The following is a 15,197-nucleotide window of genomic DNA, read 5'->3' as shown; positions in this document are numbered from 1 at the left end:
GGACCCAATGGGAGGGAAGTTATAGAGCAGATGACTTCTCTCCTCTAATTGGGTACAGTTAAAATATTATCTTGAGTTCCTGCTCTCAACAAGCCATCTGTGGGCCATCTTCCCACCAGGCAAGAAGAAAGTGGGGCTTTGTGTTTTTGGCATTGCTTGTTACGCCCTGCGTAACTGTGCTGCTCTGCCACATGCTTCCCGGTGCCATTCAAGGGGCTGGTCACCTCCACCTGACCTCAGCAGTGGAACAGTGAAATGGAGAGAATCTATTCCTTTCAATTGGAAAGAGGCCTGCCAGAAGAATAATACTGGAATTGTGTCCTCCCTCCCTCCCTCCCTCATCTTATAGCCAATAGATTTGCCCAAGGAAAGGGAAGTGGTTGGTCCTTGCTGCCCAAGCATGGGTGGAAGTGCAAAGAAAGAGGGGAATCCACCAGTCAGGGTAAGCACTGATCAGACAGAAATTAGGAAATGCATTTTTAAAGCAACTGTCTTCAGCAACCCCCTTTTCCTAGTTCACTGGAGATAGAGACGCCTTTCAAGAAGAACCAGACCAGGAAGGAGCCCCTGAGCCCCACCACTTGTCCATTTCAAGAACCCAAATGAAAGCCTCCTCAGGGGATGGCAGCTGCTGTGGCACCAATCACTGGGGACATCATCCCACTGGAGATTAGGTGGGCCCCGACCCCACTGACCTTTCACAAGGTCTTAAAGAAAAGGTTTTGTCACTAGGTTTGGGGATCCGGATACATGACCCAGCACATGCAGCAGTTATGCTGGTTTGTCTGTTGCTTGTTTGGATTTCTGTTTTTATGTTGGTTATCAATTATGGTTATTTGTATTGTTATAGGCTGTTATATGGTGTTTCAATTGCTGTTGGCTGCCCAGAGGCATACATTTGAGAGGGGCACCCGTACAAATTGAAAAATGAATAAATAAATACATAATCCTCCATCTCAGCAGATCCTTGGCTATTCTGACAGATATAGCAAATGTCCACCACAAATCAAGACCAACCAAATCCATATTAACCTGTGATTGTTTACAGCCACGCTAACAATCTCCCTTCGTACTGAATTGTGTAAAAATATTTTCTGAGAGAAGCTTGGGGCCAAATTCTCCTGTCTCACCTATTGTCTCATCTTCAAAGTTTGGAGCCCATGTGTGACTTCCCCCTTTGGGCATCTTGCCTGTTCACTCTTTCAGAGTCCAGGGAGGTGGTGTCTCTCCTCCTTGCCATTATCCAAATGATAGTGATTGTCTTGCTGCTAAAACTCTAGAGACTATTCTGGAAACTTTCAAAAGACTGACACAAACACCTCAATTACATTCTTTCCCCTCAATATCCCACCAGGCCTTCTTGACTGATGTCATGGCATTGGAAAGGCTTGGATGCATAAATGGGTCTCGAGAAAGAGAGAGCCTGGGGAGGCTTTTAGGACAGGCGAGAGCTGTGTTTATTCTTCTCCCCTTCAGATGCGAAGCCTCATGCCGACTCTGTACAGATTAAGAAAACTCCTGAAGCTTCTGTCTTGGACAAGGGCTTTGCTTTCTTCTACCTCTTCTTCTGGCTCTTTCTTCAAAGCAGACACAAAGCTGGAGTCTCCATCAGGAACACAAGTCATGTTGCTCCTTGTGCTGCTTCTGTGGCCCCAGGCAGTCTGGGGGAGGCTCAAGGCCAAATGCCTCCTGACTCCAAGGAGGGATGGGGTGGACCCAAACAATTGGTACAGGCCAGGAGAGCTTGTTATTGGGGGCATACTCTCTGCAAACGAGGCTCTGTTTCACCCAGTCAACTTCGACAGAACTCCCCCAACTCGGTTTTCCAGGTTGGTCCGTCTACCTGTACTGCATTACAGCTACTCCATTCTTGAAGGATTTTGGTAGTTCTAGCCTTCCTACATTTCTAGGCATTGTCACCCTGAGCTGCTAGTTTTTCTCCATTTCTCTCCTGTTTCAAGTCTGCGTACCACTGCACAGATATGATGCTCCTTTGAAATTCTAAAGTACACTCATAAATTGTGTCTGTTTTTCCTGACTTTGAAGAATAAACCTCCACTTTCCTTGACATCCTCTGAGCAGAACCAGGTGGTGGATAGAGAAGATCAGATTACCCCTCCCTTCTACCCCCCCCCCCTTGCCTCATAAAAGTGTTACCATGGACACAAAAATGCTGGAATGCTGTATTTTTTCCTTCCATTTCAAATGAGACAATTTCTACCATTTTTTTTTTCTGGACCAGAATTCAGTGCTTATATGAGAGAATCCCAGAAGAAATTTTTTGTAATCATCGAGTTGCTAAATATCTGCAAGTCCCATTTGAAATTGATGCCAGGTACCCTAATTATATAATGATTTAAATGTAAGTAGAGCTTCCACTCAGTAGAACTTCAAAAACAAAGCCCGTCCAGAAATTGGCACGTCATGGTCACAGTTGCTCATGTGTGTGTTTGTGTGAGTCTGTGGACTAGATGGCCCAAATGGCCTTTTCCAACTTGATGATTTAATGATTCTATATCCAATTTGGAGAAGAAGTCAAGCTTCCAACCATTAACTATTGGAGATGATCACGTGAGGGAGAGAGAGAATAATTAAAATCAGTCTGAAATCTTAGTCCCACTGTAAGGACATTCACTACAAGAATAATCTTAAGCTAATGATAAATATGTTCCTTTAGACATAAGGTGCAGTCAGTATCTAAAGATGCCATAACAATTGAGGGAATTCCAGTCATCTGGAATGTATGAGATCTGTAGATGCCTCCCACCCTTCTTAGGAGAGATGAAGCAGTCCATTCAAATAGGGGATGAAATCTCCAAAACTGGCTCAACCTTTCTGTTCCTATCACAAAATGGGATAGCGTCTTTGAAATATAATATCTTTTCCTAGTACAGCTTTTGTTTCCTTTCCTTTTTTTTTTTATGTTAATAATTTTTGGAATGTTGTATGCCATTCAGAGGAACTGCTGGGCTTGGGTGGATATAGAACAATAAACATTAAAAGAGGTTAAATAAAATGTTCCTTTCCCTGATTTTGTTCTAATACTTTAATATTTGCAGGACAGCCATAACACGATACTGGAAAATACTCTCCTTCCTTTTTGCCATCCAGCAGATCAACCAGGATTCCCATCTGTTGCCCAACCTCACCGTGGGATATAATATCTATGAAAACTATTTCCATGCAGGAATGACTTCAGATGCTCTGCTGGACCTGCTTTCTGATGGGGAGGCCAATGTCCCCAGCTACAGCTGTGGAAGGTTGAGAAACACAGTGGCGGTTCTCGAAGGGGCCAAGACAGACATCTCCATCCAGATTTCGACCATGTTGGGCACCTACAAAATCCCTCAGGTATGTCTTTGCTGGGGAGACAGTTTTCAGTCATGCAGCTGTAAATGAAGAGCAGAATTTTCTTATGGAAATTGAATGAATTCAGTAAGATCATTCAGGTTATCCAATAGGAGGGAAGGATTGGAGCTAACTTCTTCCCTCCCACCATGCTCCCAATCTGGATTGGGGGAGCTTCTAATTCTTGGGGACACAAAAATTCTCGACTCTTGAAGCCATGTATATGTTGGGTGAGCAGAGAAGTCTTCATTTCAAGGAACAGAACCTTCCCTTCATTCAGAATGGTTTTCTTACATTTTGGGTGTTATGTCTATCAAATAAAATTCCATCTTTCCTTTTTTTCAGATCAGCTATACCTTTGTTTCCCAGATACTGAGTGAGAAAACTCGGTTTCCCTTCTTCCACCCAATGCTTCCTGCTGAAGGAGCCCAGTACCCAGGGATGGTCAAGCTACTTCTGCATTTCACATGGACCTTGGTGGGTCTCCTTGCTCCAGATAATGACAATGGGCAGAATTTCATGAGGACAATGACTTCCATGCTGATAAGGAATGGCATTTGTCCAGTTTTATCACAAACCTTTTCCAACTCTATCTTTCACTTGTTCATAAGTGATCATCCATACCACAACTGGAGACAAGTGAATGTCTTTCTTTATGGTGCTGAAGTGTATTCATTCAATATGGGACTAATTATTATACAAGGAGTCTTTGAAAGTTTTAAGGAACCAGTTGCAGGAAAAGTCCTGATCACAACAATCCGATGGGACTTCACCATTTTTTTGAAAAATACTCTTTCCCATTCAATTCATCCATAGCATTTTTTCATTTCTGATGAAGAGAAACCACATGGGTAAGTATGGTGACGTGATCCTTTTTGACCCTGCCATGCATGACCTTGGACAGACATCCTTTACATGCTCCTACACCAAGGATGCCTTTTCCATAAAATTCTGGAGACGGTGCAAAGAGAGAGAAGAACTGGAGACTCTGCCCCAGGAGATAATTGGTCGGATCCTGTCTCGGGACAACTATTTCATTTACAACACCATCTGGGCTGTGGCCCGAGCCTTACATGCAGCCTATTTATCCAGATCGAAGAGGACAAAGATCAAAGGTGGGAAGAACTTGGAGACTCCAAGTCTGAAAGCTTGGCAGGTATTTTTCTGTTTCACATCTCTCTCCTGCAGCTAAGAATCAGTTTTAAACATGTAAGAACTAGGATCTTGTTCTAAAATATTAAATAATAATAATAATAATAATAATAATAATAATAATAATAATAATAATAATAATTCAAAGGCAACAATGAAATTGAATTTCAACTTTCCTCTCCCTTTTGTATTCCCTTAATATTTTCCTTTCTTTTGTTGTAGATTCTCTTCTTAAATTTCATGTTGAAGAAAACATTTGGATGTCTTCACTGTTTACCCTTGCTTCCTTGCTTCCTTGCTTCCTTCCTGTTTTTCATCAGATATCATTTTCTTAGATACCAATAATGGTTTCTTTGCTAATCTCTTCATTTGCTTGTATATCTCTTTCCTTTCCATTTTTGTTGGAAGCAGGAGGACCACCATCTCCCACCCAATCCTGTCCCCTTTTTTCCTTTGATCTAGGGGGTTTATTAGATGATGTCACCCTTCTGACCCCTCCCCTATCGGGCTGCCCCTCTGCTCGAAGACTGCCTTGGCTTAGGCACAACCCCATTTCTTGTTTAAAAAACGTTGTATTCCTTTACCACTGTTTAAAACTTTCACGAGGATTGACACCCTGAATGTTGAAGGGTCACAGCAAATGGCAGGACATGGCCAACTTTTTCTGGGCTGAAAAACTATGAAGGCTACTGAGATTGGGGTTCTTGCCCTGGTCAAGCGACCCATCTATCAGCCTGAGGCAGAGTTCTTCTAGCAGAAGAGACCAGTAGAGCAAAGGAATCCATAGTAATCCTTAAGGTGAGCAAAGATGTTTTTCTTCATGAGCTTTGCATTCACCTGTAGAGAGATGGAACAACGTTGTGTCTCTTTGAGGAGCATTGTGTCCCTTTTGACATCAGTGGGCAGATTTCTTCCAGTGAGGTTGTGCGCAAAATCATTTTCCTTACAGTTCTTAACTTTTGCCTTTAACCTCTTCTTAATAGCACTAGCTCCTCCAATTCTTCTCCCAGAACAACACTGCAAAGAAATTGGGCAACATTGACAATAAATCTAGCAGATGTAGCCTTCACCCACCATACATGTACAGATTCACACCCGCTAAGAAGGAGAGTATTTTAACACAGGCTGAGTGTTAATGAAATAGAGAGAAGGTTTCTGGATCAGAGATGGAGAGAGAGGCAAAGAGGAAGAAGAAGAAGCACCTTTCCTTTGCAGTACTGGATGGCTTCTCCTCACAATTCTGGCTCTCAAGAGTCAGTGTCAGAGACATCCTACAGAGCTTGGAGGAGAGGGAAGACAGGGCATCCCCATCTTTAGCTTCTTGGTGTTCTTTGCCTGGGTCTTCTCAGTTGGGCGCTTGGCTTTGTCAACCCCAGTTCCTCACCAGCTGGGAATGCACACTAGTTTACGGGGTGGGTGTTCACAGACTGGTCCTTTGCTTTGACTAAGAAAAGGAATGGCCCAGGAGGAACTCATGGCTTAGACAACTGACTTTATGTGGACATCCTTTGCTCTATCTCACATTGGTTTACCAAGCACAGCAAAGTACAAGGGAAATGGGAGAGATGAAGGAAATGTTTGTCACCTCTTGGTTTGGAAAGCTCATTCTTGGGTCACATGATTTCTACTCCCTTTTGCCACTTGACAATTGTAGTAGGCACATGGTCAAGGAATTGAGAGCTGATCTGGAGGAAGGTATGAGAGAGAGCGGTTAAAATGTGGAAGAAGGACAAGCCATTAGGGAGGGGCTCAGACAGGTGAATCCACAGTGAAGAGATAGAACGAGGAGTTAGAAAGAAACTCAAAATATGCCCACCTTGATTTTGTTTAGTGGGAAAGAAGGAAGCTTGGAGAGGCTTTCAAGACTGATGTCAGCCCTCCAGAAACAGGCATCCAAGAATGCTGCTTTATTGTTCATGAGTATAATAAGAAAACCTGTCCAAGGTTCTCTCTGACCCATCTCAGCGTTGGTCCGGTTTGTATATAATTAAATTGTAAGTCAGTAGGTTTTACAATTTAATTAATGATAGATTATCTCTTAAAGAACTTGGAAAATGAACCTGATACCTTCATTTGTACATACAGAGAGAAGACTTCACTTCAGCTCCAGCACAAGTGAAGGGATCTTGCCATAGAAGGTTGGATGTCCTGTCTAAAAATACCCATTTTCTCTTCCATTGCAGCTTCATCCCTTCTTTCAAAATTCTCAGTTTTACAATAATTCCATAGAAGGGGTCTATTTGGATGAGAAGGGAGAGCTGGCCTCAGACCTGGACATTGTGAACTGGGTGATTTTCTCCAATATGTCTGTCAGCAAAGTGAGGTTTGGGAGTCTGGAAAGACAAGAATCCCAAGATGTCACATTCATGATCAACCCGAATGGGATTGCAGAGATGGAAGGGCTGAACAAGGTGAGAAAATGTTTATTTCACTCTCTCTGAAGCTCCTAGCACCAGAGTTGCATTCTTTGGGCAGGAAGTTGTTCTGAATGTCATCTAGGTTCATTAAGCAAGGCAATATATTCCTTGCGTAGATGTCAAGCTGTCTATGAGAAATACACCCTTAAATATTTAAGTAAACTATTTATTCATCCTGTGCAAATGTAGGTAGATTAGAGCCATTGAGAAAGAGGATTCATTTTGCCAACGCAAAATATCTGTCCAATCTTTCCTTGAGTAATTTAGTATCTAAATTTAGATTCTAAAACTAAAAATTATAGTGTGTGAAAAATTAGAAGAGAGGAAAATATGGAAATAAGATAGAGCTGAATATGTTCAATGAATGTTTTTACAAACTTCGAAATTGAGTAAATATTCCTCCTTGCATAAAATAAATTTATTTTCTGAATGTTCTTCCTCTCTGTCCTCAGCCTCTGCCTCCTTCCAGGTGTGTGGAACGCTGTCATTCTGGATTCAAGAAGGCGGTTCAGGAAGGGAAGCCCATCTGCTGCTACGACTGTCTTCCTTGCGCTGAAGGAATGATCTCCACCATGGAAGGTGGGTGACACTGAAGGAAAGGGACAGCTCAGAAAAGTGCCTTCACTTTGATCTTATCCATGCAAGGGCTTTTCAAAGGACTGTCTTGCCTTGACACCTTTCGTGTCCATTTCTCTCTGTATTTGTAACCTGGGGTAGCAGATGAAAAGATACTGGACCATCTAGGGCTTAGTGTTACCATGAAGATGGGATTTCATGGGCTTCATCTTGTCTGCAGACCTTTCATGTTTCACTTTGCTAGTCATCCCATTTCTCTGAATAGTGAGAATGACTCTAGTTCCAGGGCATAATGATACTGGTTGAGTCTTTGGGAGAGGATTGATCAGGTCTTCTCACACTTGTGCCTGTCTGGATGGAACCATTTCTAGTTTACAGTTTCAGATTTCCTGAGAATCCAAAATAAAGGCAACTGTGTAGGATTCCAGAGGCCAATCACTTCTCTTTGTGCCTCTTCCACTTTCCTTATCTTCACAAAATCAAGAACTCATGTTTTCCAACATGGGGCTTACACTGAGCAGGGATGGTATTTGTGGTGGCTTAATGTCCCTTTCAAGTCCTGGATGGTCTCTAAGCAGCCTGCAAAGAAAGAAATCATGGGCCGTGGCTGAGCCACACTACCTTCTTGCTCTATCGGGAAGATGACCACTATTTAGAATAGGAATGCCTAATGAAGCCCTCAACTCACCCGAACCACCCTTAAGGTCACCTCCACGTACATTTTCTTGCTCTATCTCAAGTGTTTTCTGACTTCAGCCAGAATAAGCTGTGGTATGTGGTCCTTCACCTGCATTTCTTTCTATTGCAGAAGGGGGCGGGTGTGTGTTTGTCCCTTGATGCACTGATGAAAGCCTCGATTCTTTTAAACAAGTTCAGCACTGGAATGGTAAAATGGTCTGTCCTCCCTCCCTCCCTCCCTCCCTCCCTCCCTCCCTCCCTCCCTCCCTTCCTTCCTTCCTTCCTTCCTTCCTTCCTTCCTTCCTTCCTTCCTTCCTTCCTTCCTTCCTTCCTTCCTTCCTCATGGTAAAACTGTGACACTAAAAACTACATAGTCAAATGAAGAACAGTTCAGGCCATTTCCCCTTCTAGGTAGTGTGAAAGGAAGAAGGATAACACTCTGGAGGGTTTTTCTCTTTAGTTCTCAAAGGATGTGCCCAACGAAAGAGGTGTGATTGGCCATTGCTGTCCAGGCATGGGAGGGAGGGGAAAAGAAGGAAGGGAATTTACCATTCATTGTATATAGATGTATAAAAGTCTGTACATCTCCACAAACTAAATCTGGAATTTCATTTCTTCAAACTGATTTCAGCCACAGCTTTTTCTTTGCATGGGAGATGGGTGGCGGAGTTCATTAGATGAATTGATGGCCTTTTAGAAGAATCAGACCTGGAAGGGGTGGCCATGAATCCAATTATCTGCATAATTGAATTTTTGAAGGATATGTTTAAAGCTAAGATGAGGTCGCACTTTGAAACACAAACTGTATTATTGACAGCATTGGAGGCAAAGATAAATCTAAAGAAGGGAGAAGTTATGGAGTCTCCCTTTGTAGACTTAATAAATTAAGTTGTGCAGTACATGCGATTGGAGAGATTTCATTGGATTTAACATGCCATGTGCCTAGTAAGGTTAGTGAGGCTGTGAGGGTATAACTAGGAGGTAATGGGGCAAGACTAGAAAGACAATGAGTGGGTGAAGGAATAAAGAGGCAAGGTTTCATGATCGCAGTTTCTTTCTAAAGAGTTATTGTTATGGGGTTTATCAAACTGTCCCCTGGTTCCAGACTCTGGGTTCACCTCCTGGGACCTTTTTCCAGCCTCTCAGCATTCCTTGGTCTTCTAAAGCTTTTATGGCTGAGCTGAGAGATTGGGTTTCCTTGGGAAAGTCCGTTTGAGGAGGGGGGTGGTGGTCTGAGTATACAACTGAGCCAGTGCCTTGTTTTCCCTGGGAAGATGTCTTTGGTGAGGGGCTTTTACCTTGCCCCTAAACTTCTCCTTCACTGCTCATTTCAGGAATCCAAATGAAAGTATCCTCAACATAGCAGCCCAGCCTCTATGTGAACAGTGGAGGGCAGGCCCCAACTCTCAGGGTCCTCCTTCTTATAGGAGGAGGAAGGAAATCTTTTAGGATTTCCTTCACAAGCAGAGATAAAATATTCTCTAAAGTATATGCTTTATGAGCAATCTTATTCTTGCTTTTTTCAGATGCAGAAAAATGCAACAAATGTCCAGAAGATCAATATCCAAACATCCATCGAGATCACTGTATACACAAGATTGTGACCTTTCTATCCTATCGAGAAAATCTGGGGATCATCCTGGCTTCCCTTGCTTTGTTCCTCTCATTAATCACAGGCTTTCTCTTGGGAATCTTCATTAAATTCCAAGACACTCCGATCGTCAAAGCCAACAATCGGGACCTCTCTTACATCTTCCTTGTCTCACTTCTGCTTTCCTTCTTGACCTCCTTCCTCTTCATTGGCCAACCAAGGAGAGCCACGTGCCTTATGCGACAAACAGCTTTCAGCGTCATTTTCTCAGTGGCTGTCTCTTCTGTCTTGGCCAGAACAATCACGGTGGTGTTAGTGTTTTTGGCTACAAAACCAGGGAATAATGTCCAGAGATGGCTGGGAAAGAGCTTGGCTAACTCCATCATCCTTTTTTGCTCTGGTCTACAAGTTGTCATCTGCAGCATCTGGTTGGGGACTTCTCCCCCCTTCCCTGAGTCTGACATGAACTCGCAGTCTGGAGAGATCATCCTGCAATGCAATGAAGGCTCCGTCACCATGTTTTATGGTGCTCTTGGCTACATGGGCTTCCTGGCTGCTGTCTGCTTCTTAGTGGCTTTCCGGGCCAGGAACCTCCCAGGGGCCTTCAATGAAGCCAAACTGATCACCTTCAGCATGCTGGTCCTCTGCAGTGTTTGGGTCTCCTTTGTGCCCACTTACCTGAGCACCAAAGGGAAGTACATGGTGGCTGTGCAGATCCTCTCCATCTTGGCCTCCAGTGCTGGCCTGCTGGGCTTCATCTTTTTCCCCAAATGCTACATTATTTTTCTAAGACCAGATCTGAATACAAAAGAACATTTGATGTCAGAATAAAGTAGTACAGTGAGTTTTTTGTAGGTGGCTCCCAGAATGTTAGTTAATAATTCCAAGAAACTGTATTTGACACTTTAATGTTCTTTTAATTAAACAACAAGAACAAGAACCCCAGAAAATCCTGTTTTTTTCAATTCCATGATTTCTCTCCATGACAAACGACTGATATTAATTTTCCCCTATAGAGATAATTTCCCCATTGCCATGGCAAGGTAGCCATGACCCCAAAAGCTTTAAAGAGGATAACCAGCACCTCGAAGTGCACTTTCAGCATGGTGGTTCTCTGCAGTGTATGGGTGTCCTTCATGCCCATGTACATGAGCACCACTTTATCCCTACATGCTACATGCAGTAAAGTGAATTTTGGGGAGCAGTTTCCCCAAGATATCAGTTACTGATTCCACCACAAAAGCACCAAGTCCTCTTTTCTTCAACTATCATTTGTTTTTGAGTGTACAGAATAAAGTTCTGGGTGTGAGTCTGTGTGTATTTCTGAATGACTGCAAGGACCCTATATTTTAAATCATTGTGTCAGGGGTTTCTGAGTTGACACATAATTTGTGGATAATAAATGCCATATTTACAAGAGGAATAGAGAACTAAAGATGGTTAGTTCAGCTTCACAAGCAAAGGAAAATAAATTTTTCTATGTCCAGATCTAAGAGGACAAGGATCAAAGGTGGTCGAAACAAGGAAACTCCAAGGCTGAAAGGGTGGCAGGTATTTCTTTTCTCTCTCCTGCCGCTGAGGATCAGTTCAGAAGTATCTGAACTGGGCAGATTTTTTGAAAAATTAATTTATTCTGAACACCAAAAATAAATTGAGTCCCAACTTTTCAGTCCTCTCCCTTTTGCATTCCCTTCATTCCTTTCCTGTCTGTCACAATCTTCTTAAATTGGTTTTCTTCACAGTCAAGTCCTCTTTACCTTTATTCAATCCAAGGTCATTTCAACACCTTCCAATAATGGTTTCTTCCTAGCCACCACATTATTTTGTTCACATATTTCTCTTCTTTTATGTTTTTCTTTTTCCTTCTCTTTGCATTCATTTTACTGATGTGCATGATATATCAGGCAATGTAATGCCTCTGACCCCTCACCTATGGGCTCTCCCTCTGCTCAGGGTCTTCCTTTGCCCAAAGTCAGTCTCCAATCCTTGGGTACAACCCATTTGATTAATTTGTCCCTCCCCTAAAATCTCAGCAGGACTGGAGATACCAAATGGTGGTGGGTCTTGGCAAGTGGCACCTTGTGCTGGACAGAGAAGCTAAGCAGGATCAGGCCAGGTTAGAACTTGGACAGGTTATTATCATTATTATTTATTTAATTTGTATGGTTGCCCATCTCATCAAAGTGACTCTGGGAAGCTTCAATCCAATAAAAAATTAAAAACCCATAAAAAATATTAATAACAACTGTCCATAACCAATTTAAAAAAAAATCATGCTTAGCAAGAGAATTCATCCTACATCAGCTTAACACAGCCATTGTAAGAGCTCCCCACCATTGCCAGAATGGCAGCAAAGCCATGTCTTCAGGGCCTTCCTAAAGGCTGGAAGGGCCAGGGCCAATCTAAGGTATGGGGGGATGATGTTCCATAGGGCAGGCACCATTGCAGAAAAGGCTCTTATCCTGGGTCCAGATGACACTCTTTCATAGATAGGATCCATAACATGCCTCTCCTGTTAATCCTGATGGGATGGGTACATGTAACCAGGGAGAGGTAGTCCCTCAAATAACCTGGTCCCATGCCATATTGGGCTTTTTAGGTCATAACCAGCAGCTTGAATGGCACCCGGAAGCACACTGGCAACCAATGCAGCTGGCAGAGCAGAAGTTTAACATGCACTGATTGAGGAGCACACTTAATTCCCTGGCCACTGCAATCTCTACCAGCTGCAGCTTCCAGATGCTCTTCGAGGGCAGCTTCATAAGGGGTGCATTACGGTAATCCATTCAAGAGGTGACCAGGGCTTGTGTGACCATGAGCAGAGCCTCCTGGCCCAGGAACAGGTGCAACTGGCACACAGCATGGAGTTGCACAAAGGCCCTCCTGGCCATGGCTCCCACGTGCTCTTCAAGCAGGAACTGTGAGTCCAGGAGAACCCCCAGATTTCATAGTGGGTCTGTTTGGGGCAGTGCCACCCCATCCAGAACCAAAGGTGATCAGTACTGATGCTTCACCACCCTTACCACCACAAGGTAGGTCTTAATAGCGGCTCTCATCTGTGTTCAGTCAGGTTTGCTCCTTGTTGACCTCCAGTGACACTTCAGGCATCTTTTCACCTGTTTCATCCCCCTCAGCTCTTCTGTAGACCATGGGGAGCAATGGAATCGGCAGGTGGGAGAGGCCTCATGGGCGCAATCCAATCCAAGGTTGCCACCACCCTTACATTCCAGGCAGCAGTTAAAGCCTCAACCGGAACAGTCCATCAGGGACAACCCAAGCTCCATCTGGAACCCTTCAGGATCCACTAGTTGCCTAGGGCAGACTACTAGAATAGCTTTCACCTTCCTGCAGCAGAGGTAGTGCCAGAGAACTAAGGTAATTAGCTTAGAGAACAGAGGTAATCTGGCCAGGACAGAGAAGTAACTGAAAACTCCCCCAGTTCCAGATCACATTGCCACTGCTCTGAAAGAAAAGCTAGATCAGGTGTACAACCGTTATCCAGTGTCAGGCCTTGGGGCTGCCCTTGAAGAGTATCCAGGTGCTTCAGCCAATGCAAAACTGTGCGGGCAGTTATGTGTGCCCCTAGAACAGCACACACTACACCTCTGCTCTGTGAGCTGAGTTGGCTGCCGGTCTGCTTCTGGGTCCAACTCAAGGTGCTGGTTTTAACCTTTAAAGCCCTTTATGACGTGGGCCGAGCTATCTGAGGGACCACCTCTTCCCAATTATATCTGCCTGTCCCATCAGATCTGGCAGAGAGGGCATGCTGCCTGTCCTGTCTGTCAGGGAACTATGTTTGGTGGGTCCCAGGCGGCAGGCCTTCTCTGCCATGGTGCCTGCCTTAAGGAATCTTCTCCCTCTGGAAATGAGGTTAACTCCATCCCTCTTAACATTCTGCAAGTTCCTCTGACATTATATTCCTAATTAAATTCCTAAATTAAATGGAGGCCACGAACTCCCAAGCTACCCCAGACCCCACTCCCAGAGAATGCAAATTGAAGTCCCCCAGGACCACAAGCCTAGGAAACTCAAGCACCAGCCCAATGGAGTCAAGGAGCTCAGGCAGGGAGGTTGCTATGCAGCAGGGAGGCTGGAACAGCAGCAACACTCCCAACTGATCCCTAGAACCCAACTTAGTAAACAGGGTGTCACATCCAGCAATCTGAGCAGCAGCAGCCCTGAAAGCCAACAGAGACTCCCGGATGACGGTCACCGCACCGCACCACACCCCTGCCCTGGAGTCGCAACTGATGCCACACCTGAAACCTGGCTAGGCACATCTCTGCGAGGGGAGCACCCCCCTTTCAGGAACCAATCAGGTTTCAGTGATAAATACCAGGCCAGCCTCTCATTTGTGATCAAGTCATAGATGAGGGAGGCCTTATTACAGGCTGACCTGGCACTCAGCAGTTGCCGCTAAAAGCCAAGGCCCCCGATGACCCACTGACCAGGAATTGGGACTGAGCACAGGGGGCTGGAGCGTGGCACCAGCAATAAACACTGTGGATGCATTCCCCTAGAGCGGCCCGCCCCCTGCCTCCTGCCATACCTCCCCATATCCAATGGATCATTGGGGAAAAAAAACTGGAGAAAGGAAGAGTGAAGAAAAATACATGGATCTGCCATGAAATCACAGGAGTTGAGCTTGACTGGGAGGAAATTACATCTTTCATGATGGAGGTTTGGATTTTGTTCCCCAGGTCAAATGTCCCATCTATCCCCTTGAGGCAGAGTTTCTCTAGCAAAACATACTAGTAGAGCAAAGCAAACATAGTTATCCTCAAGATAAGGAAATGGTGAATAGGTGAGATGGCTACATTGCCTGGAACATGGTATATACTCTCTCTTAGTCTTTTAATAAATTGATGCTTTTAAAATTGTGGAATGCTTTTAATGTTGTTCATTTTATGGCTTGTTTTTTATTGTACTTTGCCCAGAGTCACGGTTTGTGAGATGGGCGGCTATATAAATATAAACATGATGAATAAATAAATAAAAATTAAAAATGGTACTCATTGGAACAGTTTTTGACAAGTGGTTGGTGGATATTATGAACTAGGTGGATAATATGGTGGATATTATAAACTGGGACCACCAAGACTCTCAATTAGTACTCCAGAGATGTAAAGAGTGTGAGAAATTAACTCAAAATAACCCTGCCTTCATTTTATTTAGTCTAAGGGATGGGAAAAATTTGGACAGACTCTTAAGGTTAATCCCAGCCTTTCTAGGTAGACCAAGTTGAGAAAAAGTTAAGATTCCAGAAATGCTACTTCATTATTGTATTATCATTGCATTGTATTATGATATTGTGTTATATTATTGTATTGTAACACAATCTTGAAAGCCTGACCAGATTTCCCTCTGTCACATCTCACTGTTTGTCCAGATGGTATATATTTAAATGGGAAGTTAGTATGTTTAAGATTCAAAAC

The 15,197-nt window shown here is 43.7% G+C and overlaps 1 pseudogene; it reads left to right on the top strand.

Moving 5' to 3' along the window:
* The first annotated feature begins 3,324 nt into the window (after positions 1 to 3,324).
* LOC148214058 (vomeronasal type-2 receptor 26-like) lies at positions 3,325 to 11,771 on the top strand (annotated as a pseudogene).
* The last annotated feature ends 3,426 nt before the right edge of the window (positions 11,772 to 15,197 follow it).

The sequence above is a fragment of the Python bivittatus genome, unplaced genomic scaffold, assembly GCF_059951505.1.
Source record: "Python bivittatus isolate LINGU-HERP-01145 unplaced genomic scaffold, Pbiv_v1 ctg000820_np1212, whole genome shotgun sequence".
Taxonomy (NCBI): Eukaryota; Metazoa; Chordata; class Lepidosauria; order Squamata; family Pythonidae; genus Python; species Python bivittatus.
This window is presented reverse-complemented; position numbering and strand designations above follow the sequence as displayed.